This window comes from Schistocerca cancellata, unplaced genomic scaffold (genome assembly GCF_023864275.1).
Source record: "Schistocerca cancellata isolate TAMUIC-IGC-003103 unplaced genomic scaffold, iqSchCanc2.1 HiC_scaffold_1104, whole genome shotgun sequence".
Taxonomy (NCBI): domain Eukaryota; kingdom Metazoa; phylum Arthropoda; class Insecta; order Orthoptera; family Acrididae; genus Schistocerca; species Schistocerca cancellata.
Window position 1 is genome coordinate 4,553,023 of NW_026047103.1, and position 24,759 is coordinate 4,577,781.

Consider the following 24,759-nt stretch of genomic DNA (forward strand, 5'->3'; position numbering starts at 1 on the left):
AGGAATACATTAAACGTGAAACCTACGTCCATTAACAATAATTAACTTTCGGTTACATGACAAAACACAAGCCGAAGCACTGTCAGTTCATCTCAGTACCCAGTAAAACTTAAACTGGAACGATCGAAAACACGCTTTTGTGGGGAAGGCAAACGAATGACTGCGTTTTATTGGCCGCACACTAAGATTACGCAACAGGTCAACTGAAAACACTGCCTGCACTACGTTTGTCCGTCCACTGCTTGACAGACGTGATTGACTGTGCACGCAAAAACGTCCAAGGAACGGTAGCATGATTTGTAATGTCACGAAATAGGGGAGAGAGGGTCCCAGATTTGGTAATCGAGTTGGGGTAACATTCATGAAAACAAAAGCGTTTTTCGTTGCCGCGAGATCTTTTCACGAAATTTCAATCACCAACATCTGTTCTGAATGCCAAAACATTATTTCCTCTGGAACTTACACACGAAGAAACCATAGTAATAATGTAATTCAAGGCTCGCAAGAAAAGATTTAAGTGGTCCTTTTCCCCGCACACTGTTAATGAGTGTGACGGTAGAGAAATACTCCGAACCTTCTACCAGGCACGTAAGTCTGGATTGCAAAGAAATCCTGTTGATGTAGTCATGTAGATGTAACAACGAAATTATGTTGTAATTGCGACATGTGACTTTCATTTGATTTGAACATCGAAGTTGCTTGCTGTTTATTTACTTTTTGTTCATTAGCTTCAGCCATATACGAACACCTAGGCGCGTTAAATTGATATTGAAATAAAGTGTCATGCATGTACCAATAACAATAAATTCTTACCTACTTGTTATGGTACTGCAGTACCTGCCAGCGTCTTCAGAAGTGGATATCGCATACGACGTTCCTAGGGTGTTTATAAATGGATATTGCAGACGACTTAGTACAAAGTTTGAATGTAGCTTCGTAAAAGTTCCTTGATCAAACGATCTGAGTTGCTGGCGAATACAGTTTATCCTCAATAGACAGTATATTTTATCATTATACATGAGGTGAATAGGGTTTTGCCGGGTGCGGTGGCCGAGCCGTTCCAGGCGCTTCAGTCACGAACCGCACGGCTGCTTCAGTCGCAGGCTGGAATCCTACCACGGGCATAGTTGTCTGTGATGTCCTTAGGCTAGCTAGGTTTAAGTAGTTTTAGTTCTAGAGGCTGATGACATAAGCAGTTTGGTCGCATAGTTCTTGAACCCGTTTTTTGACCTTTGGCGTAAATTTTCTTTACATAAACGGCCGTATCTTTAGATTGCGTTGACATAGAAACTCACTTTTTTACACCATCAAGGAACCGGTTACCGCAAGAAGTGCGATACATTTCCGCTTATTATGTCCACCCGTTCTGGAGGTAAACGGGTTAAAGGGTTGGGTAGACCGATAGACAGTCAAGAAAGTGAGACTAGTAGGGTTCCGTTTTTACCGGTTTAGGTGACGAAATCCTAACAACGAAAACAGCTACGACAGCTACTGCAGATGAGGGCCGCATAAATAACACCCCCTACTCTTTATTCGAAATGTTCTAGTTGCAGTCGGTACATCACCATATTAATCGTACCTACGCTTTCGATCTAAATCACGTTTACAGGAATGCAAATAGAATCCATTTGCCTATACACGTGGTAATTCACATCCCAGTATTAATGCCACCACGGTTTAGAAGTGCGAACATTCCCATTGCTAGCTAGCTTAAGAATCACTTCGGCTAATGAACGTTTTCTGGCTGTGGCGAGTCTAGTGGAGAATTCGAAACAGTGTAGAATACGTTTGGCAGCTATGTAGCCGTTTATTTCCTGGTATGGTGCAGAATTATCCTACTTAATTTACTCTCTAATAACAGTATTTTGTTATTTCGATAAACATCCCGAATGATTGTCACATAAGCGGTGACATAAAGGAAGAAAATTTATGTTTTTGAGTCCAGAAAGCTCTATGTAACGGAAACTGCAAATCATTTTGCCATTTTCATTGCGAAATTGCCGGCTTATTCATGTCTGGGGTAATAATAGAGGGCTGTTTGCCTGCGTTGTCTGCTACCGTAGTGAAAGGAAGGTCTGGTTTGTTTTCGGTTCTATCTCGAGGGAGGCAGGTACAATATCAGTAAAGTCATTTTAAGAAATTCTCGCGCCCCCAATACGTTTTATCGCTAATTTTATTCTGTACTGGCGCCCTGTGGATGTCAATATGACACTCTTGCAGAATTTCATACATGTAACTGCCTACTTTTTCCGCTTCTGTCAATAATGGAATTGACTTAAATGTGGCATTGAATGATTTTCAACTGAATTTTGCTATGACTCTTCACGCACTGCTAAATTTGCACACTTTCATGGTAGGTCAGCAACGGTAATGAAGTATGACTGGTCTGAACAATCTGGGGTTCTTTGTCTTACTAAAACAGTTATGTTATGTCGATAAGTTGAAATTCATTTTTATTGTTACAGTTCATACCAATTAGCGTTTCTTCTTTCAGTTCTGTCTTATATTTACGTGTTGTATTTAACACACTAATCAGCATTAATATAGTCTTACAAATTATTGAAAACAGTCTAAAAAAGTTCAGATAGTTTGTCAATTTCACCCCTGTGCATAGTATGTTGGTAGCAGTTCGTCGTCTTGCCTGTTATGCTGTGTAGCAGACTTCAAAGCCGTGCGGGTCAGCATAACGAAAAGGCGAGGGGTCTCGCTCGTTTTACCCACGACTGTACTTCACTAAGGGGCGAACCAAGTCAATGAAGGCAATGTATTAAAAAAATATACTTTCAGAGTTATAGAACATCAAAAATCCTTGTGGGTCAATGGGTCAAACTGACATTTAACCTTACATTACATGCATTGATGTGTTGTTTATATGTATCAAAGTACATAAAAGTGTCGAAGTATATAAACAAACTGCCAAAACTTTACTGTCCTCCAGAATTATTTTTATGTAATCAGCACACCTTCATGCAATAGGGAAAAGATGGTAACTAGCTGAAAAATGCTCCTGTTGCTGCAGAAAAAGGGCGAAGACTGCCCTCACAAAAAATTTTGCATGTCAACACAGTCGCACTTTCTGTGATGAAAGAGAGAAGTAAAGTGACCTTGGAAAGCGTAGTCGACAGTGCCACTGGGAGAGAAAGAGAAAGGAGACAGTGAAAGGGGACAAGGACAGAAAATGGTGTGAGAGAGAAAGATGGATGAAGACAGTAGCAACAAGAGCTGAAGAGAGAGATGATAGTAATGATCTGTGAGCGACAGTGGCAATAAAACAGAAATGAAGATGGATAGAGGTAGTAACAGTGGGAGCAAGAAAGAGAGGAGACAGTGGAAATGAAAATGAGAGAGGAATGGACACCATATACATAGGCTAGGGGCGTATGGCCCCCCTTCATCCCCCACCACTCCCACCTAGACCGACGAAGCTTGCTACATAAAAAGATTATCCACTTGCCCCATCCCCTATACCCATGTGTTAAGTTTTCCCAGGCTAGGCATCAAAGCCCCAGCAAATTTTCCCAAAGGACCTGTGTGGAGTGGAGACAATGGTGGTAGAATAGAAAGAAAACACAGTGAAAAAGAGAGCGACTGTGGCAATGAGAAAAAGAAGAATGGGACAAAGACAACGGCAGTGGGATGGAGAGAGAAGATGAAAGTTGCAGAAAAGGAGACAGTGGTAGAGCGAGAAAAAAGGATGAAGTCATCGACAGCCGCAGCCAGGAGAACGTGCCAGTGGAAGAACAACGACAATGACAATGGGAGAGAGACATACGTCGAAAATGGCAGTGAGTGGGAGGTACTGAGCACTGTGCATTTACATCTATGATACATAGATACTTTGCAGGTGACTACTGCGCGTATTCATCTCTTGGTCTCCCTCTACGATTTTTACACTCCACCTTTCCCTCCAATACTAAATTGGTGATACCTTGATGCCTCAGACCATGTCTTACAAACCGATCCCTTCTTCTAGTCAAGTTGTGCCACAAACTACTCTTCTCGCCAATTCGCTTCAATACCACTTCATTAGTTATGTGATCTACGCATCTAATCTTCAGCATTCTACTGTAGCGCCACATTTCGAATGCTTCTACTCTCTTCTTGTCCAAACTATTTATCGTCCATGTTTCACTTCCATACATGGCTACACTCCATACAAATACTTCCAGAATTGACTTCCTGATCCTTAAATCTATACTCGATGTTAACAAACTTCTCCTCCTCAGAAACGTTTTCCTTGCCATTGCCAGTCTACATTGTATATCCCCTCTACCTTGACAATCATCACTTATCTTGCTTCCCAAACAGCAAAATTGGTTTACCACATTAAGTGACTCATTTCCTAACCCAATTGCCCGCATCTCGTGGTCGTGCGGTAGCGTTCTAGCTTCCCACTCCCGGGTTCCCGGGTTCGATTCCCGGCGGGGTCAGGGATTTTCTCTGCCTCGTGATGGCTGGGTGTTGTGTGCTGTCCTTAGGTTAGTTAGGTTTAAGTAGTTCTAAGTTCTAGGGGACTTATGACCACAGCAGTTGAGTCCCATAGTGCTCAGAGTCGTTTGAACCATTTGAACCTAACCTAATGCCTTCATCATCACCCTACTTAATTCGACTACATTCCATTATCCTCATTTTGCTTTTGTTGGTGTTCATCTTATATCCTCCTTTCAAGACACTGTCCATTCCATTCAACTGCTCTTCCAAGTCATTTGCTGTCTCTGACAAAATTACAATGTCATCGGCGAACCTCAAAGTTTTTATTTCTTCTCCATGGATTTTAATTTTTCTTTTGTTTCCTTTACTGCTTGCTCAATATACAGATTGAAAAACATCGGTGATAGACTACAACCCTGTCTCACTTCCTTCCCAACGACTGCTTCCCTTTCATGTACCTCGACTCTTATAACTGCCATCTGGTTTCTGTACAAATTGTAAATAGCCTTTCGCTCCCTGTATTCCTTTCAACATTGTCAGAAGCTTTCTCTAAGTATACAAATGCTAGAAACGTTGGTTGGTCTTTCCTTAATCTATCTTCTAAGATAAGTCATAGGGTCAGTATTGCCTCACGTGTTCCAATATTTCTACGGAATCCAAACTGATCTTCCCCGAGGTCAGCTTCTACCAGTTTTTGCATTCGTCTGTAAAGAATTCGCTTTAGTATTTTCCAGCCGTGATTAATTAAACTAATAGTTCGGTAATTTTCACATCTGTCAGCACCTGCTTTCCTTGGGTTTGGAACTATTATATTCTTCTTAAAAATCTGAGGGTATTTCGCCTGTCTCATTCATCTTGCTTACCAGATGGTAGGGTTTTGTCAGGGCTGACTCACAAAAGGGTATCAGTAATTCTAATGGAATGTTGTCTACTCCCGGGGCCGTGTTTCGACTCGGGTTTTTCAGTGCTCTGTCAAACTCTTCACGCAGTATCGTATCTCCCATTTCATCTTCATCTACATCCTCTTCCATTTCCATAATATTGTCATCAAGTACATCGCCCTTGTATAGACCCACTATATACTGCTTCCACCTTTCTGATTTCCCTTCTTTGCTGAGAACTGGGTTTCCATCTGAGCTCTTGATATTCATACAATTGGCTCTCTTTTCTCCAAAGGTCTCTTTAATTTTCCAGTAGGCAGTGTCTGTCTTACCCCTAGTGATATACGCCTCTACATCCTTACATTAGTCCTTGTAGCCATCATTGCTTAGCCGTTTTCCACTTCCTGTCGATCTCATTTTGGCGACGTTTGTATTCCTTTCTGACTGCTTCGTTTACGGCATTTTAGTATTTTCTCCTTTCATCAATGAAATTCAGTATTTCTTCTCTTTCCCAAAGATTTCTACTAGCCCTCGTATTTTTACCTACTTAATCCTCTGCTGCCTTCACTATTTCACCCCTAAAAGCTACCCATGCTGCTTCTACTGTATTTCTTTCCCCAATTTGCGTCAATCGTTCCTTTATGCTCTCCCTGAAACTCGATACAACCTCTGGTTCTGTCAGTTTATCCGGGTCCCATATCCTTAGATTCTCACGTTTTTGCAGTTTCTTCAGTTTTAATCTACAGTTCATAACCAATAGGTTGTGGTCAGAGTCCACATCTGCCCCTGGAAATGTCTTGCAATTTAAAACCTGGTTCCTAAATCTCTGTCTTACGATTATATGATCTACCTGAAACCTTCCAGTATCTCCAGGCCTCTTCCATGTCTACAACCTTCTTTCATGATTCTTGAACCAAGTGTTACATATGATTAAGTTATGCTCTATGCGAATTTCTACCAGGCGGCTTCCTCTTTCATTTCTTACCCCCATTCCATATTCACCTACTACGTTTCCTTCTCTTGCTTTTCCTACTATCGAATCCCAGTCACCCATGACTACTAAATTTTCATCTCCGTTCACTATCTGAATAATTTCTTTTATCTCATCATGCATTTCACCAATCTCTTAGTCATCTGCAGAGCTAGTTGGCATATAAATTTGTAGTACTGTGGTAAACATGGGCTTCGTGTCTATCTTGCCCACAATAGTCCACTCACTTTCTGTCTGTAGTTGGTTACCTGCATTCCTATTTTTTGTTATTAAATGTTAAGCCTACTCCTGCATTACCCCTATTTGATTTTGTATTTATAGCCCTGTATTCACCTGACGAGAAGTCTTGTTCCTCCTGCCACCGAACTTCACAAATCCTTACTATATCTAACTTTGACCTATCCATTTCCCTTTTTAAATTTTCTAACCCACCTGCCGGAATAAGGGATCTGAAATTCCACGCTCCGATCCGTAGAACGCCAGTTTTGTTTCTCGTGATAATGACGTCCTCCTGAGCAGGCCCCGTCCGGAGATCTGAATGGGGGACTATTGTACCTCCGGAATATTTTACCCAAGAGGACGCCATCATCATTTAACCATACAGTAAAGCTGCATGCCCTCGGAAAAAATTACGGCTGTAGTTTCCCCTTGCTTTCAGCCTTTCGCAGTACCAGCACAGAAAGGCTGTTTGGTTAGTGAAGCCAGATCCAGACTGTTTCCCCCTGCAACTACTGAAAAGGCTGCTGCCCCACTTCAGGAACCACACGTTTATCTGGCCTCTCAGCAGATACCACTCCGTTGCGGTTGCACCTACGGTACGGCTATCTGTATCGCTGAGGCACACAATCCTTCCCACCAGCTGTAAGGTCCATGGTTCATATCATACAAAACGTAATTATTGAAACGTGTACCTTATACTGCATGAAGTCCTATTAGTCTCAGTAATCAAAAAAGGAGGCCAAGTGGCAATGAGGATTAATTCCTACACACTCGTATACGAGAGCACGAGAAATCCGCAGTGGCTGAACGTTGGATCACGGAAAAATTTAGGTACTGACCACACCCCCATCCTACAACGATTTAGTGGTCATGGAAGCTGTGGAAATACAACTGGCAGACAACCTTCTCAACTTAGAGGAGTGTATCCAGCTCGACAAATTATGGAAACCAGTCATTTCACGTCTGCGCTCTCAAAGAAAGTATTGTTCTAAGTCTTCACTGCCCGGCATTCCCACATATTCCATCCATAACAATCAAGGAAATACTTCGTAAGCACTGTGAATTCGCTGTTTCTGCTCTTTATTTGTTTTACTTTTAGAGGCGTTAAGTTTTATCTGTGATTGACGCCCTTGTTTCCAAAAGTGTTATCTACGACACATGCGCGTTTATTTCAGAGTTAAATGTACTTAAAAATTCTTGCAAGCGACTCATCTTTGGAATGACTGAAAGCTTGTCAGGCGAAATATCTGTCAATAGTTACTAATATTGTTGATGCAGTCCCGATAAATATTGCAGTATTCGATCGGCCTGCATAACTTCAGGAAACATACCACGTGATCTCTTTGCAGCATGAGATGTATTGACGCTTTCGTCACATGAAGTAATCACAATACATACATTTATTTAATACTCAAAACCAACTTAAGTAATCGAGAAAAGACATTAACTATGAGCAACATCACCTCTGCGGCTATGAGCTAAACGTTCAGTCATTACTACAGTTGGAGCCTACATCAGTTCCTCATTATTATCATAACACAAGGTGGTATCATTTAAAACTGAAATAATTAGGAACGACATAATAAGGGGCTTCTGTCGAGTGTAAGACGAACAGTTGTACTGTTACACTGAAATGAGTTAAAACATTTTGTTCTTTGCCTCCCTCATTTCTCTAAAGGGAGCAGGGGGCTTTTCAGGTGACCGGCGAAAGAAAAAAAAAAACAGCGAGAGGAGGGTGGGGTAGGTAGGATGAAACAGGACAAAGGGGAAAAGGCTTTTAGAATAATTAAGCCTGTGCCAATATGGCGAGCATTAACTATTAGCGACTCATTTTCCAATCACTTCTGTTTAATTATTTAAAATTAAATGCTAATTGGTATCAAACGTTGTCATTTATTAGAGAAAGTGACGTAATTATTTAAAGTAATGTGCTCAGATACTCAACAATGACCCATATTAAAATTTTACTGTACTAATAGCCAGGATAAATACGCGATAGGAGTCGATATCTATCTGACAAGAATTTGTATGAGTGAAGCAAAGTTCAGTAGGCAAATAACAGTTTCTAATGGCCTCTCAATTTTGAAAGGCATGCGGACAATTACATGCACGGCTGTCATGTAATTTTGACACGTACTGCAACTCATTAGTACTGGTAGCGGTATACTACACAACATTACTGTGTTTGTTTACGTCACTCTGTTGAGAGGACATAGTGATCTCCTGCTGTTCGTTCACTGAGATTTTAAATCGCTGCCTTGCGATTCATCGTTGGACACAATCAGTCTACTCTTCCAACACACCTACACATATTTCACCTAGAACTCAGAGAACGCACATCTCATATAACAATTCAGAAATATTTACGAATCGTGGTGTTTGTTTGCCCGCTAAATAATACTTTCCCACTCACCTACACATATTTCTCCTACAACTGAGAGAACGCATATCTCAGATAACAATTCGGAAATATTTGCGAATCATGGGGTTGTTTGCCCGCTAAATAATACTTACTTACTAAAGAGTATCTGCAGTTAAGAGCGACATCACTCTGACTAAAACTGTTGCACTTTGCAGTGGTGAAGCGTAAAGTAATTAAGTGTAATAAAGTGCTGCCTGTCTTTCGATTTCACAATTGTAACACATTAAAGCATACAAAATATCTAATTTACAACCTTAAGTTATTTTTAGTAGTTTCTTCGTTCCACTATTAACGACAGAACAGCTAAGAAAATTTCAAGACACTCCAGTCATCGCCTTATGAGCTTTCATGACATAACGTTGTCTTTGGGTGTCCACAGCGATGAAAATTTTCTGAATCATTGTGAAGGAAAGTTACAGAATGTTGCAGAACATATTTCCAGCCTTTATCTGTTATTTCTCCATTTTGTTCCGGTAGCTGCAAGCTTTTAGCAGTGGAACATAATCTTAGAAGTCACGACAGGAATTGTGCCAATTATACAGTTTTCCATTATTCATATCGGTGTTGTGAAATGCAACATTTTGCATTTAATATGTCTTTCAGCATACATGATAAATAAATAACTGTTGTTTTATTCACTGAGGCAGGAAACTAGTTTTCACCTGTTATTCTCAGATATTTAAGCGAGAAGACTTCTCTTTACATCTTGAGAAACACTGCCGATAAATTTGAAAACATCTTTTCCTTGTCTGATGGATTGACGACGGTCTTTCACTATTTTGGTTGATGATTTGCCTAAGGTGTGCACGGGGATAACTAGGTTTCATCTAATCCACAGCACCAATCGCCGTGCAAAATCATTTTGATTCTTTGTAAAGCGATCGAAACATTGAAAACAAAGTTGATTTTTCAATTTATTTTCTTTGCTGTCGGCATATTCTGTACAACTCTTTTACAAATCATACTCGTTAGTTAGTATCTGTTGTAAAATGAACGATACCCTTTCTTCAAATACGACTTTATATTTCACACAAGTTTCGTCGCCGATCGTTAAATATTATATTTTCGACTTTACGGTGGTTCTGACCAGGGTATCCAGTTTTGTTACATCCTTCAAGCGAATCATATACCGGGTGTGGGGTGTAGTAAGGTTAAACAGAAGCACCATTTTTTAAACGTTAATTAATGACTATCCGCTTCAGTTGTTAATAACATTTTCTTCGTCTTAGTTCTCGGCGGTTTTGGCTCCTATACTGCAGCGATTTTCCTGTCCACTAAACAGTGTTTGAATATATAACTCGTGACCGGCTCTGAGCTATAAGAAGAATACATTGTCAGCAATTGATGCGGATGTTCCTATATTTGACTAACGTTGGTCCTTAAAATGAGAAAAAACATACAAGCAAATCATGTCATTGATATTAACATCATCTGTGTGCAAACCTGAGAAATGTCTACTGTCTGCAGTATTTTGCAGCCTGATCGAAACGGACAATGAGTTCAAATACTGCTAGCCCAAGGAATTTCGTATTTGGAATTTGAGTGGATAAAGACAAGGTAGAAAACGTTACGCATCAGACTAATGGCGAAACCCAACCTGGAAGGCACTGCAAACAACCATATGTACTGATTTGAACTTGTGATGGCGATCTGTTAATTGATGTGTAGCGATACATGCATGAAGTGCAGACGATGGGTTAACTAAACCCTTCATTTTCTCCTTCATTTCAGCATTCAGCATCGTTTCTCATTTTCGCTTTTCTGGAAGGAAAGGAACATGTAGGTGACGCAACTTACTATCATTATCATTATTATTATGGATTACCACTTGAACATCTCACAACTTAGCATAAACCTTTCAGAGTTGCATTAACAGTACACGACCTATATTGGCTGGTGGAATGATCGTGTTAGGGAAGAAATGAGTTCCTCGAGATCAGTGTGAGGCGTGACTAATTGGCACATAGTGTAAACATTCGTCTATGTGTCGTCCACCTTCCTACCCACTGATATTAATATCACGGATGCGCTCCCCGAAAATGTTGCAATATAGTTCACGTAATGTTTGCTAAATTATGATCTCTGGGAAAAGTCGGTTGCGATGTGAAATATTTCAATTTTTGTCTATATCCAAAAGGAGCAAGTACTAATGTCATTTTCCACAGACAGAGTAGCCCATCTGATAGGCTGTGAAGAAAGCTTAGGAGACCTCTTAACACAAACGGAACACATTTAAGGTGGAAAGCGACTTAAGGATAAACCACAACGAAGATGGGAGCTTAAGGTTTCGGCACCGGAGCTGGTTTCAAAAAAATTCTTCTCTGTTTGGCCTTGCCAGAAATGATAAAATTACTAGTTCTGTATGTATTTTAACCTGTTATTCGACAAAAAATGAAATCTACTAATGGTCGAAAGGCATTCCGAGGTAAAATGATAGCGTCCTGTTCCTGGGGTTATACGCTGAAGTGCCAAAGAAACTGGTGTAGGCGTGCGTAATCAAATACAGAGATATGTAAACAGGCAGAATACGGTGCTCCTGTCGGCAGCGCATATATAACACAACAAGCGTCTGGCGCGGTTGTTAGATCGGTTGCTGCTGCTACAATGGCAGGTTATCAATATTTAACTGAGTTTGAAGGTGGTGTTCTAGTCGCTACGCAAGCGATGGAACACAGCATCTCCGAGGTAGCGATATTCCTGTACGACCATTTCACGAGTGTACCGTGAATATCAGGAATCCGGGAAAAAACATCAAATCTCCAACATCGCTGCGGCCGGAAAAAGAGACTGCAGGAACACCACCGACGACTGAAGAGAATCGTTCGACGTGACAGGGGTGAAACCCTTCCGCAAATCGATGCAGATTTCAATGCTGGACCATCAACAAATGTCAGAGCGCGAACCATTTAAAGAAACATCATCGATAAGGGTTTTCGGAGCCGAAGGCCCTCTCGTGTACCATTGCAGGACACAAAGCTTTTGCCTCACCTGGGGCCGTCAGCACCGACGTTTGACTGTTGATGACTGGAAACATGTTGCCTGGCCGGACGAGTCTCATTCCAAATTGTATCGAGCGGATAGACCTGCACTGGTACGGAGACAACCTCACGAATCCACTGACCCAGCATGTCATCTGGTGGTGGCTCTGTAATGGTGTCGGACGTGTGCAGTTGGAGTGATATGGGGCCCTGACACGTCTAGATAAGACTCTGACGGTGACACGTACGTAAGCATCCTGTCTGATCACCTGCATCCATTCATGTCCATTGTGCATTCCGACGGCCTTGGGCAATTCCAGCATGACAATGCGACACCCCACACGTCCTAAATTTATACAGAGTGGTCCCAGAAACGCTCTTCTTAGTTTAAACGCTTCCGCTGTCCATCCGACTCCCCAGTCGTGAACATTATTGAGCATTGTTGGGATGCCTTGCAACGTGCTGTTCAGAAGAAGAGATCTCCACCCCCTCGTACTCTGTAAGTAGGCTATTTAGATTTTCTTATTGGTAACGCCACGTAGCGCTCTGTATGAAAATCAATGGCTGTGCTGTGTGCAGTCTGTGGCTAGTTTACATTGTTGTCTGCCATTGTAGTGTTGGGCAGCGGCAGCTGGATGTGAACAGCGCGTAGCGTTGCGCAGTTGCAGGCGAGCCGCCAGCAGTGGTGGATGTCGGGAAGTCAGATGGCGGATTTTTGAGAATGGATAATCTGGAGGTGTGTCCATCAGAAGCAGTACATTTGTAAGAATGGATGTCATGAACTGCTATATATATTATGACTATTAAGGTAAATACATTGTTTGTTCCCTATTAAAATCTTTCATTTGCTAACTATGCCTATCAGTAGTTAGTGCCTTCCGTAATTTGAATCTTTTATTTAGCTGGCAGTAGTGGCGCTCGCTGTATTGCAGTACTTCGAGTAACGAAGATTTTTGTGAGGTAAGTGATTTGTGAAACGTATAGGTTAATTTAGTCAGGGCCATTCTCTTGTAGGGATTACTGATTGCGCTAAAAAGATATTGTGTGTCAGTTTAAGCACAATCATGTATAATTGTTCTAAGGGGACGTTTCAACTCTTAGGGATTTATGGACAGCTCTGGAGAATTCATGGTGACATTTGACTTCAGCACTACTTCAGACATTAATCGAGTCCATGTCATGTCGTGCTGCGGCACTTCTGCGTGCCCGAGGGGACCTTACTCAATATTGGGCAGGTGTGCCAGTAGCGGTATATATATATATATATATATATATATATATATATATATATTCCTGAAGAGCCGAAACTGGCATATATATAAGGGAGAGAGTAAGAGCCTGGAAACAGTTAATTTAAAAGGGATCTGTCATTTGGATAAAGATTTGCTTAACGGGATTATCAAAGAAACGTGTCCTTTTATAAAACACCTCCTGGATAACCCATAATCAAATAGCGACAGCTACTACTAAATGTCGAAATGATAGTAAAAGGAATTAAATTATTGCAGATGTATTTCAAATGTATCTCCACACAAGGGTAAAATTAAACATACCGAAAGTCTTCGTTCAGTATTAACGAAATGCACATGAAACATTAAAGCGTCTCAGTGATATATTACCCAGATTGACCCACAAGATACTGATAAATATAGTATCAGGGGCGATCAAAAAGTTTCCAATTGAAAGCGTTGCTGCAACGTATATGCACTGCAGCGAAACTCCATTGCGGACATATAAACACTGACAGGTAGGTAAGGTACTACTGGGGCATACGTGTCTTTCAAACATACGTGTGGTAGATGCAGAAACGTGAACTACGGCAGCGTTATTACCAAAGGTGTCCAAACAGGACCAACGTGCTGCTATTCTTTTCTTGGCTGTCGAATGTTAAACACCGGCAGACATCCATTGGAGAATGAAAGATGTGTATGGGGCAGCATGTCCGTCGAAAACCCCCGTTGTGGGAAGGTGCGCCACATTCTGTGGCCGAGCGCGGTGGTCATGCGGTTCTAGGCGCTCTAGTCCGCAACCGCGCGACTGTTACGGTCGCAGGTCGAGTCCTGCCTCGGTCATGGATGTGTGTGATGTCCTTAGTTTAGTTAGGTTTCAGTAGTTCTAAGTTCTAGGGGACTAATGACCTCAGATGTTAAGTCCCATAGTGCTCAGAGCCTTTTGAACCATTAGAACCACATTCTGTGCTGGTTCGACACAAGACGGCCCGTCGATCTGCGAAGCCGGCCTCATCCATTGTGGAGCACAACAGGCGGCAGGTTGATGATGCGGTCAAGATGGACCTGCACGTAACCATTCGTGCACTAGCAGAGAATCTCATGAGCTTCGGCAGCGTGCAGCAGATTATGCGGCAAGAGCTACGACGGTGAAAGCACTGGGAACAGGAGTCGTAAGCGTCGACGGTGTAGTGATGCCATCTATTGTTGCCTCATCCCAAGAAGGTCAAGTGCGAGCCGTCTGCTGGAAAGGTAATTAATGCTCACCCTGTTGTTTGATTATTTGCGCCCGTTGCTTGTCGATCCTAGTGTGGCCGTTACTAGGAAACGGTAGCCCGCAACGCGTGCAATTGAGGCTAAACGTCAGGGAGAACTGCAGCAAGGTCAGTTGATGCTTCATGATGACGTATCTCAAATGACGTAACGCCGAATTCACGCCACCTCAAGTGGGAGATACACGAGCTCCTGCCCTGTAGGCCTGATATATCCCCAATTCGATTATTATGTCTTCGATCACTTAAAAAAACGGCGTTGAATTGTCGACGTTTGCCGGCCGGTGTGGCGGAGCGGTTCTAGGTGCCTCTGTCTGGAGCCGCCCGACCGCTACGGTCGCAGGTTCGAATCCTGCCTCGGGCATCGATGTGTGTCACGTTCTTAGGTTACCCTTAGGTTTAAATAGTTCTAAGTTCTAGGGGACTGATGACCTCACATGTTAAGTCCCATAGTGCTCAAAGCCATTTGAACCATTTGGTCAACGTTTCCTGTGTGACGAGGCAGTTATGGACTTGTTCACGCAGCATGATACGGTGTTTTACCGAAGGCTGTCTTCAACCTGGTGAGTCGGTGGGATGACTGCGACAGTGCTCAATATGATTTTACGTGACTGGTACACATATTCCGTATTGGGCAAGCACGGAGACACAAGAAGAACTGCACCACAAGATGATTATATTCCGTATTGTACGTCCTTCCAAATAATACGTTTTGACCGTTCCTAACGCAAGCCGCAATCAGAGCTTTAATCTCGTCGTTAGCCTTCAAGAAGAGAGGTAATACCTGCGCTTTCCCCTTATGTTCGGAATATTTTCAGCAAACCTTACTTAGATCACGAAAAATCACACGCACTCGCAATGTTCAGAGGCAACCGCCGCAGACGCCGTTGAAGCGGACGTGGGTGGTACCCCCTCACCAATCAGAAGGCTGTAATGTTAATTAAATCAATACCCTAAACTGGCGACAGGCGTTGATATACAGGGTGATTCAAAAAGAATACCACAACTTTAAAAATGTGTATTTAATGAAAGAAACATAATATAACCTTCTGTTATACATCATTACAAAGAGTATTTAAAAAGGTTTGTTTTCACTCAAAAACAAGTTCAGAGATGTTCAATATGGCCCCCTCCAGACACTCGAGCAATATCAACCCGATACTCCAACTCGTTCGACACTCTCTGTAGCATATCAGGCGTAACAGTTTGGATAGCTGCTGTTATTTCTCGTTTCAAATCATCAATGGTGGCTAGGAGAGGTGCCCGAAACACCACATGCTTAACATACCCCCATAAGAAAAAATCGCAGGGGTTGAGATCAGGGCTTCTTGGAGGCCAGTGATGAAGTGCTCTGTCACGGGCTGCCTGGCCCAGAACTTTTCCCTTTGCACAAACACCCATTCTCTGTAACCTGTTTATACCAACGTTTAATACACCACCTATCAGGAGGTTTAACACCATACTTCGTTCGAAATGCACGCTGAACAACTGTCGTCGATTCACTTCTGCCGTACTCAATAACACAAAAAGCTTTCTGTTGAGCGGTCGCCATCTTAGCATCAACTGACGCTGACGCCTAGTCAACAGCGCCTCAAGCGAACAAATGTACAACTAAATGAAACTTTATAGCTCCCTTAATTCGCCGACAGATAGTGCTTAGCTCTGCCTTTTGTCGTTGCAGAGTTTTAAATTCCTATAGTTGTGGTATTCTTTTTGAATCACCCTGTACATCAACGGGGACAGTTGAAAATGTGTGCCCCATCCGGGACTCGAACCCGGGATCTCCTGGTTACATGACAGACGCTCTATCCGTCTGAGCCACCGAGAGCACAGAGCATACTACGGCTGCATGGATTCATCCCTTGCACGCTCCCCGTGAGACTCACATTCCCAACTTAACTTCCACACACTACATTCGTATTGCCCCTGCTAACTACAGTCATTACTCGAGGCAGACAATCGTACCGAGTGCCGTAAGAGTTCGAGCAATGTGTGTGCATCCATCACAGAAGAGGAAGGTCAACTGCCGGTTAGCCTTAACTATAGGTAGATGGTATCTGTTCTTTCGGACATGTCCGAAGGAACAGATACCATATTCACATAATCAGATGGCTTTCGTCTCCAGCGCATTCCAGCGAAATTTTTCCGTGACGGACGACTGCGTTGTTAGAAAAGTGTGAGCAGTGGTCGTCCGACACAGTGTCGCTGAATACACTAGGTGGAGGCAGTTTTCGTTGTCTGAGAAACACACAGGCCGCCGTGTCCACGAGGCGTATGCTCCTAGTGAGAATGCTATCATGCGAAACATTACACCAGACGAAAAATACTATTACTTTAATAAAAGCTATCTTGCTTACTTCTTGTCATATTAAGAGGAGTATCTTGTAATATGTAAATATTAGTAAAAAGGGACCTAGCTGCTAGCCTGTTTGCAATTACTTCTGCTCTGTTTAGGCCTACGCCGAAATGATTGGCAGAAATTTATCTTGAACGACTTTTCTTCACAGCAGGGGATGTCTTAATTCAAAGTGCAAACAGCGAGACATTCTGCAGCATCTTTCTACGTCCCCTCTATTAATTTATCTCTTTATTAAACATTGTCGGCCTGAATTCTCATATTATCTGGCTTGGGAACGAAAGGAAGCAGTGTGGACCCACATCATTATTTATTTATCACGAAAACCTAAGGAAAACAATGACGCACTTCTTTCCAAGAGCACAAAGCAATAGTAAGTGGCAAAGACAAACGACCAGTCAAAAGATACGGATAGACATGAAAGGGGTCTGACGGATTTCTCTCAGATTAAACCACTGACTCTGGTGAGGTTTCCCCGAGATATACCTCGCTTTTAAATAATAAAACCCTTGCTGTTGCTGTTTTATTATGTACTTAGAAATGTGGTCCATCTGTGCCACTAAATGAGAAGCTGTTTGTTTTTGTGTATTTTAGTTAGCAGCATAGACGGGTCGCATCTCCAACAAGATAATGATAATGATGCAGAAGCAACTAAGGAAAAAGAGAAGACATAAAAATGTATAACATTGTATATGCTCAAGCCAGAACCCTATTTCCAAAATTTCGCGCAATAATTCTCTAAACAGTTCATAGCCTTAACAACTAATGATTGTACACTATTAGTGAAACGAAAGGGAGCGCAATCTATTTCTTAGCTAGGAACGAGTGTAGAACAATATCAAATAGCAGACATGAGGATTCATATCTGATGCAGCGCCACTAATCATGGACACAAAACGTGGTAACTTGATAACTACTGTAACAGACGAATGCCGATTGCATCAAGTGTGTAGTTGTCGGTGTCTTGAGTCCGAAGAATGTGAGAAACTCCTAGCAGCCGGGCCACCTGCGTAAGAATGTATATTTCATTCGTACTTCACAATAGTTACTCCATTTTTTAATCGGTTCACTACATAAAATTGGTCAGCATATGTGTTTTTGTCGTCTTGACGTGTAGACTGGTTGGAGGGAAAGGGAATTGGAAATTTGGGCTTTTAACATCTCGTTAACAATGAAGTACTTATAGTTCAAGCTTGGATTTGGGAAGAATGGCGAAGAAATCATCCGTATCATTTTCAGAGCTACAGACACCGATTTCTCCTTGATGAATTAATGGAAACAATCGGAAGCCGAAAACGTGATGGCCGCACGGGTAATTGGGTTCACCTCCTTGCGGAAACGATTGCAATAACTCAACAACTACGATACCTTTCCCGATTGCTAATTAATTGGAGAGCTCTGCGATATGAAATGAAAAGACTAGAAAACTTTCACATAGGAGCTAAACCCACGGACAAGGTAAGCGCAGCAGAAGCTAGGCGTTATTTCGAGTATTAGCATACGCGTCCAGCGGACTGGCCTACAAGTTTTCCGACTCATCAAGTTTTCAACTGGACACGGACCCGCCGTCCAACTCGTGCCCTGGGCATCACTCGTGTTATTTCCCGCGCAGTCCGCATTACATTATACCGGCCCCTGGTGGAATATTTAGCGCACCTGGCCACCTGTCCCCGATACCTCTGTGTCTTATGATTAATGCTGGCGGGGTGGACCTTTCATGAGGCTCGGCAGCTGAGGCCGTCCCGGTCTGCCACAGCCAACGCAGGGGGAACCAAGGGATTTTACTGATTCAGACAACGAGACGAAATCGTTAACCATCGATGGCCTCATAACACAGAGGAAAAAACAGTGCGTGCAGCATACGTTGTGGCACTTCTTCTTATTTGTACGAACAACATATGTTACAACCAGTTTTCCAAATGGTAACCTAAATCTCTGTTAGACAGTTGGAAGCATATGTGGATTCACTTGTTAACGAAAACTGCGTTATGGTGGAGTTTAGGCAAAGATAGAACAGCTGATGAATGTATCTAGCGGGCATCCTGTCAGCCTCGCATGTCACAGAACCATCCTACGTCGAGACGGACGCCCTGGGCTAGATTACCAATGTGACTGTATGTGGTATTTAGGATGTACTTTCATTGTGAGCGTTCTGCATAGTTTTAAGAGTCAGAATATACAAAGACAGCCATGTGTGTGCTGGATGTGTATAAAAACCTATCCTTTACATAAATTATAACACTGTTTGCAGCATATTTTCTGTCCTAACCATTCGCGTCGGTAGTGACAATGTAGCTGTAAATATGAGTGCATACGTAATTTTTCCAGCATTTAATACTGATTCTGGTATAACGGTGACTTCCAGTGATATTTATATCACTGCTACATTATCCTGAAGCGTTATTGCTGGTGTGTTTCGCTAGCAGGAAGCTGTGTCATTCTCATATGTACACAACGTAATACAGGGTGGTTGTTGTTGTTGTGGTCTTCAGTCCTGAGACTGGTTTGATGCAGCTCTCCATGCTACTCTATCCTGTGCAAGCTTCTTCATCTCCCAGTACCTACTGCAACCTACATACTTCTGAATCTGCTTAGCGCATTCATCTCTTGGTCTCCCTCTACGTTTCTTACCCTCCACGCTGCCTTCTAATGCTAAATTTGTAATCCCCTGAACTCGGGGTGCTAAGGTGTTTCAAAAAGGACTTTACAAATTTGAAAATTCGTATAAGTGAATGCATAGTACCTTCAAGGTGATTGCAATCTCGTTTTGTACGGAAATACATCAAATTTTGTCTCGCGTAGTTTGCTAGTGCCGAATCGCACCGTAAGGAGCGCTAGCGACAGCTGCGTTATAGATGGCTTCCTGCACTGGACTCGAGCGTGCTAGCTGTGTTTTTTGGTTTGAAGAATCGAAGTCGGCGACAACAGTTCAGCGTAATTTCCGTTCCAAGTACACTAAAGGCCCTCCTAGTAGGCCCCCAATTTATGAGTATCATAAATGTTTTGTAGAAACTGCTTTCCAGGTATTTGGATTGGCCTTGCTGTGCCAGTTGCATGGCCCCCACGTTCCCCATACCTGATACCACACAATTTTTGTTAATAAGGATTCTTCAATGAAATCGTGTTTGTTACACCTGCAGTGCTACAGTGAGCTTGGGAAGAAATTGACTTCCGATGGGATGTGTGCAGGTTAACCAGCGGAAGTCACATACCACATCTATAGTTGAACGTAAAAGAAAAACTTGATGTGTTTCCCTACAAAATAACACTAAACCCACCTGTGTATCTTCTTTCAATAAATTATATGAGTTTTTAAAGTTGTAAAGTCCTTTTTGAAACACCCTCCGTATGTTTATAATGATTTGTTTTTAAGTACTCTCATAAGAGAAATTAAATTGAGTTTTACGGCAAACATTATTTTCTCTATTTCTCGAGCAACAATAAGCAGAGTGTACAAAAGATTTCGGCAGGGATGATGTATACTACCCTTTTCAGGAAGGCTACCAAGTTTGTTGCGCATGGATGCTGATATTCCGAACCTGCCGCGCCTACCAGTACCTTCAGCTTTTATATTTTGTTAACATCTGTACCTAAAGGGTGTCACCAAATTCTTTTCCTATATTTTTCGGTTTGGGACGACATATTTCGAGGGCCTCTGGGGGCCTCTTCACTTGACGAGTTGCTAAGCAGCGAATTCAAATCATCTGATGAGGAGTTTGTATTTCTGTTTTCTTCCTTCCATCTTGTGAGCTACTCTTCCTCTGTTATATATCGCACTTCCTCTGACAACTCCACTTCTTCTTCACGTTGATTCCTTCTGTACTGTTGTTACACGTTTCTGTTAGATATTAGAACTCACATTCGACAAGAAGATAGTAGGGGAATTCCTTAACCATTTCAGAAACACTGGTAACTTTGTACAAACCACTGGTCTTAAATGCTGTTTATTACTTTATTTACAACGAACAGTGTGCTCTGTTGGTATTAGTATGCTCGTAATAGTTTCTCTGACAAGTTCGAATAACGTTTTTATGTCTCTAAGTTGCTATGCTTGAGACGACAGCGAACAAGTTAGCACTGGTAATGCCAATTGTCTCCGAAATACGCGTCTTCATTGCTGACCTTGGGTCAGGTAAAATTTGTCACCTGGGGATTTACTCTTCTGATATAAATGACGGTAAGTTCAGTTCACATTATAAACTATAAAATCAGTACGGCAGTCATTTGTAAGCACATTGACAGCTAGTTTCCTTCCGCGCCGTCCATATAAGGGAAAGGATTGTCATGAACTCAGCTCATACTTGCATCCAATTGTACTTACGAGGGTCACTCTAAAAGAAAAGCCACTATTTTTTTTTTTAAATCCATCTCTTATTTTACATGTTTGAAAGTTTTACAGTGTGTAGATACATCCTTTAGGAACAATATTTTCATTTCTCTACATAATTTCCATCGATCTCAACAGCCTTACGCCATCTTGGAACCAGAGCTTGTAAACCCGCACGGAAAAATTCTAGGCCAACCTGTTGGAGCCACTGTTTGGCAGCGTGCACAAGGGAGCCATCATCTTCAAACCATGTTCCACGAAGAGAGTCTTCAAGTTTCCCAAAGAGATGATAGTCATATGGAGGCAGGCCAAGACTTAAGGCCGGTGTTTCAATGTTGTCCATCCGAGTTTTGTGATCGCTTCCATGGTTTTTTTGACTGACATGTGGCCGTGCATTGTCGTGCAACAGCAAAACATCGTGCTTTTGTCGATGTGGTCGAACACGACTCAGTCGAGCTTGAAGTTTCTTCAGTGTCGTCACATATGCATCAGAATTTATGGTGGTTCCACTTGGCATCATGGACAAGAGTCCTTCGCAATCGAAAAACACCGTAACCGTAACTTTTCCAGCAGAAGGTTTGGTTTGGAATTTTTTTTTCTTGGGTGAATTTGCATGATGTCACTCCACTGATTGCCTCTTCGTCTCTGGTGAAAAATCATGGACCCATGTTTCATCACCTGTCACAATTCTTCCAAGGAATTCATCTCCACCATTCTCGTATTGTTCCATAAGTTCGCTGCATACCGCTTTTCTTGTTTCTTTGTGGGTCACTGTCAACATCCTGGAAGCCCACCTGGCACAAATCTTTTTTAACACCAACACTGTCAGTATTCTCCAAACACTTCCCTCCCCTATCCCAACGTAGCAACGTAGCGTGACAATTCGTTCACTGTGATGCGTCTGTCAACAGTCACCAATTCGTTAACTCTCTGCACATTGTGTGGCGTGTGTGCAGTACGAGGCCTGCCGCTGCGAGGACAATCCTCAATACTGCCGTGCCCGCTTTCATCAAGTAACCTGCTTGCCCACCGACTAACTGTACTGCGATCGACAGCAGCATCTCCATACACTTTTTTCAATCTCTTGTGGATGTTTCCCTCTGTCTCGTTTTCACAGCACAGGAATTCTATGACAGCACGTTGCTTCTGACGAACGTCAAGTGTAGCAGCCATCTTGAAGACATGCTGTGACGGCGCCACTCACGGGAACAGGTTGAACTAAGTTTGAAAACAAGCGGGAAGAATGAATCTTCACACTGTACAACTTTCACACATGCAGAATGAAAACTGTATTTTTACAAAAATAGTGAGCATTTCTTTTGAAGTGACCCTCGTATTATATGCTGTGAAATGCTTCTTCTAATCACGAACGATCATTGGATATAGTATTATTTCAGATATTACCGCGAAACAGTTAGCCGCTGAGACACTATAAATTAATTACGCTGAAAGTGCATCCGTAGGATGATTACTGATGATGCTCGTATAAAACATTAGGAAAGCAGTTTATGCACACATTTGAACGTAATAGGCATACTATTTGCTCATTTTTGTTCGTTTCTATAGTTAGAAGGATCGTACTGACATTCCTGCGTATTTCTTTTGTATCTATTAAAATGAGTTCGTATAGATGTCGAGGTTCTATGACAGATGATTTTTCTGGCTGATCGTGAACTGCTACGAAGTAGTTACAGAAGAGAACCAGAGTATTCACAGTTTGAAGGAGACTGTGTTGAATGGTACGACTGCTATTCTTACTATTTCGAACACTACTACAGCAACTGAGGTAGTCTGGGTGACTCAGTGCCTAGTGGGTGAAACATCGAACATGGGTGCGGCAGGTAGTGTAGACAGTTTGCCAGTGCCTAAAGAACCATTTTATGGAAGTCGTAGAACTGACTCTGATACTCAAGTGGTTGCAGATGTAGATTTATCTGCATAGTCTAAACTTGGTTGCGAATCCCATTCCATTGGGAAATGCATTCCCCCTATGTTTACTAACTGAAGTTGACATTGCTAATTTCTTGCAGACTTTTCAAATATTTTCAGCACAGATTTTGTGTTCCTGATTCATTGAATGAATGTTTAACAGTCTATAACGCATGAACAGTTTTATTGATTACTATTCTCTCAGAGCACATACTGACTTGTATTTAATCACTGTGCCGGATAAAACATTTTGTCACTTAAACGTTGATGTTAAAAATTACTAAATTCGATATTCATTACTTGATCTATCGCCATTAATAATACTTCTATAACTGTAAGAACAAAAGGTGTACTCCCTCTGCTGGGTTTCGTACTTTATCTCTAGTTGCACACTTTTCAGCGGTTTAGGACTGCGTCGTGTTATCTGCGGATAATACGTATAGATCCCAGTAAAATGGTTTTATATTGCTGGCACGTGTCGAGAATACTTGTGTCAGGCAAGTTTTCCAAGTGGTTTCTCGTCGATTCTGCAGTCGCGTTGGATGCATATCTCAATGATCCGCATTCTATTTTCCTCCACAGATGTGATGTTTCCTGTATTCTGTTCCTGCATTCGATCTGTCTGAAATCGGAACTCCCACAGCAAGTTGGCATGTTCATTATCGACAACTCTTTCTGCCTTCTGGCAATTCATTTTTTCTAAGCCAACAAAGGAGCACGTCACGATAACTGTATGTCAATTTTTCTTTCATCTTTCTCCGAACTCCTTAATTTTCCATGAATGAACTCTTTTCCTTTCATCTGACTATTTCAATCTAGCTGTTTTTATGTTAGGTGTTGAAATGTGGACACGTGGACGCAAAAGGGTTAGTCTACATTGAAAGGTGTAGTCCTCTTAGTGGTGCAGTTACGACCATGCAAGAATCATCAGCTAGTGCCATGTTGTGATGTGTTAGGAAGCCTGTTAGAAGCAGAGAAAAACCTGTTAACACACTGAACTGCGTACTTATTAAGGTGCCAACGATCACAATACGTGCACTTATGCCCCTAACTCCCTATGCATTCCCTCGTGTCTCTGAGAAGTGGTTAACTGTAAAAACTCTGGCACAATAAATACGGCCATCTGCGATGATAGCTTATTAACATACCGAATAACAGTACAACAAAATTTAGGACGTTGGTATGGCTGATAGCTTACTTTATGAAACAGTATAATTGGTAAACAGAAGAAAGCTCAACTTACATTCCTCCAAATGAGTTCCAGAAGAATGGAGGAGGAACACTACGTGGAGTATCAGTGCGAAAAGGTAGCTTGACAGTGCATGAAATGTCAGGGAATGTGATGAGAGTATAACTTAGAAGAGAAAGAAAACAAAGACTCAACGAAATGGAAGAAACCTGGCATGAGAAATTTGATTAGTGATGTGCAGTAAGAAAATACAAAATCAGAAGGAAGTTTACTCAGCGGTTTTGAGCACCCTGCTCCAGAAATGCTTACAACACCGCACAGGAAGTATTTCGCATTAATTTTGTGTCAAGGAAGGTGTAAAAAGCGGACTTCAGTTAAAGAGCGCCATTTGCAACAAGGGCCTATACTCATATTATACAGTTCATTAGAACTGACGACAAGTAGCATTGAAATGTACATCTGTAAGTGTGTAACGGGATGATTACGGATAAATAGTGTTAGAACGAGAAACGGGTTCAAATTAAAAAACATCTACT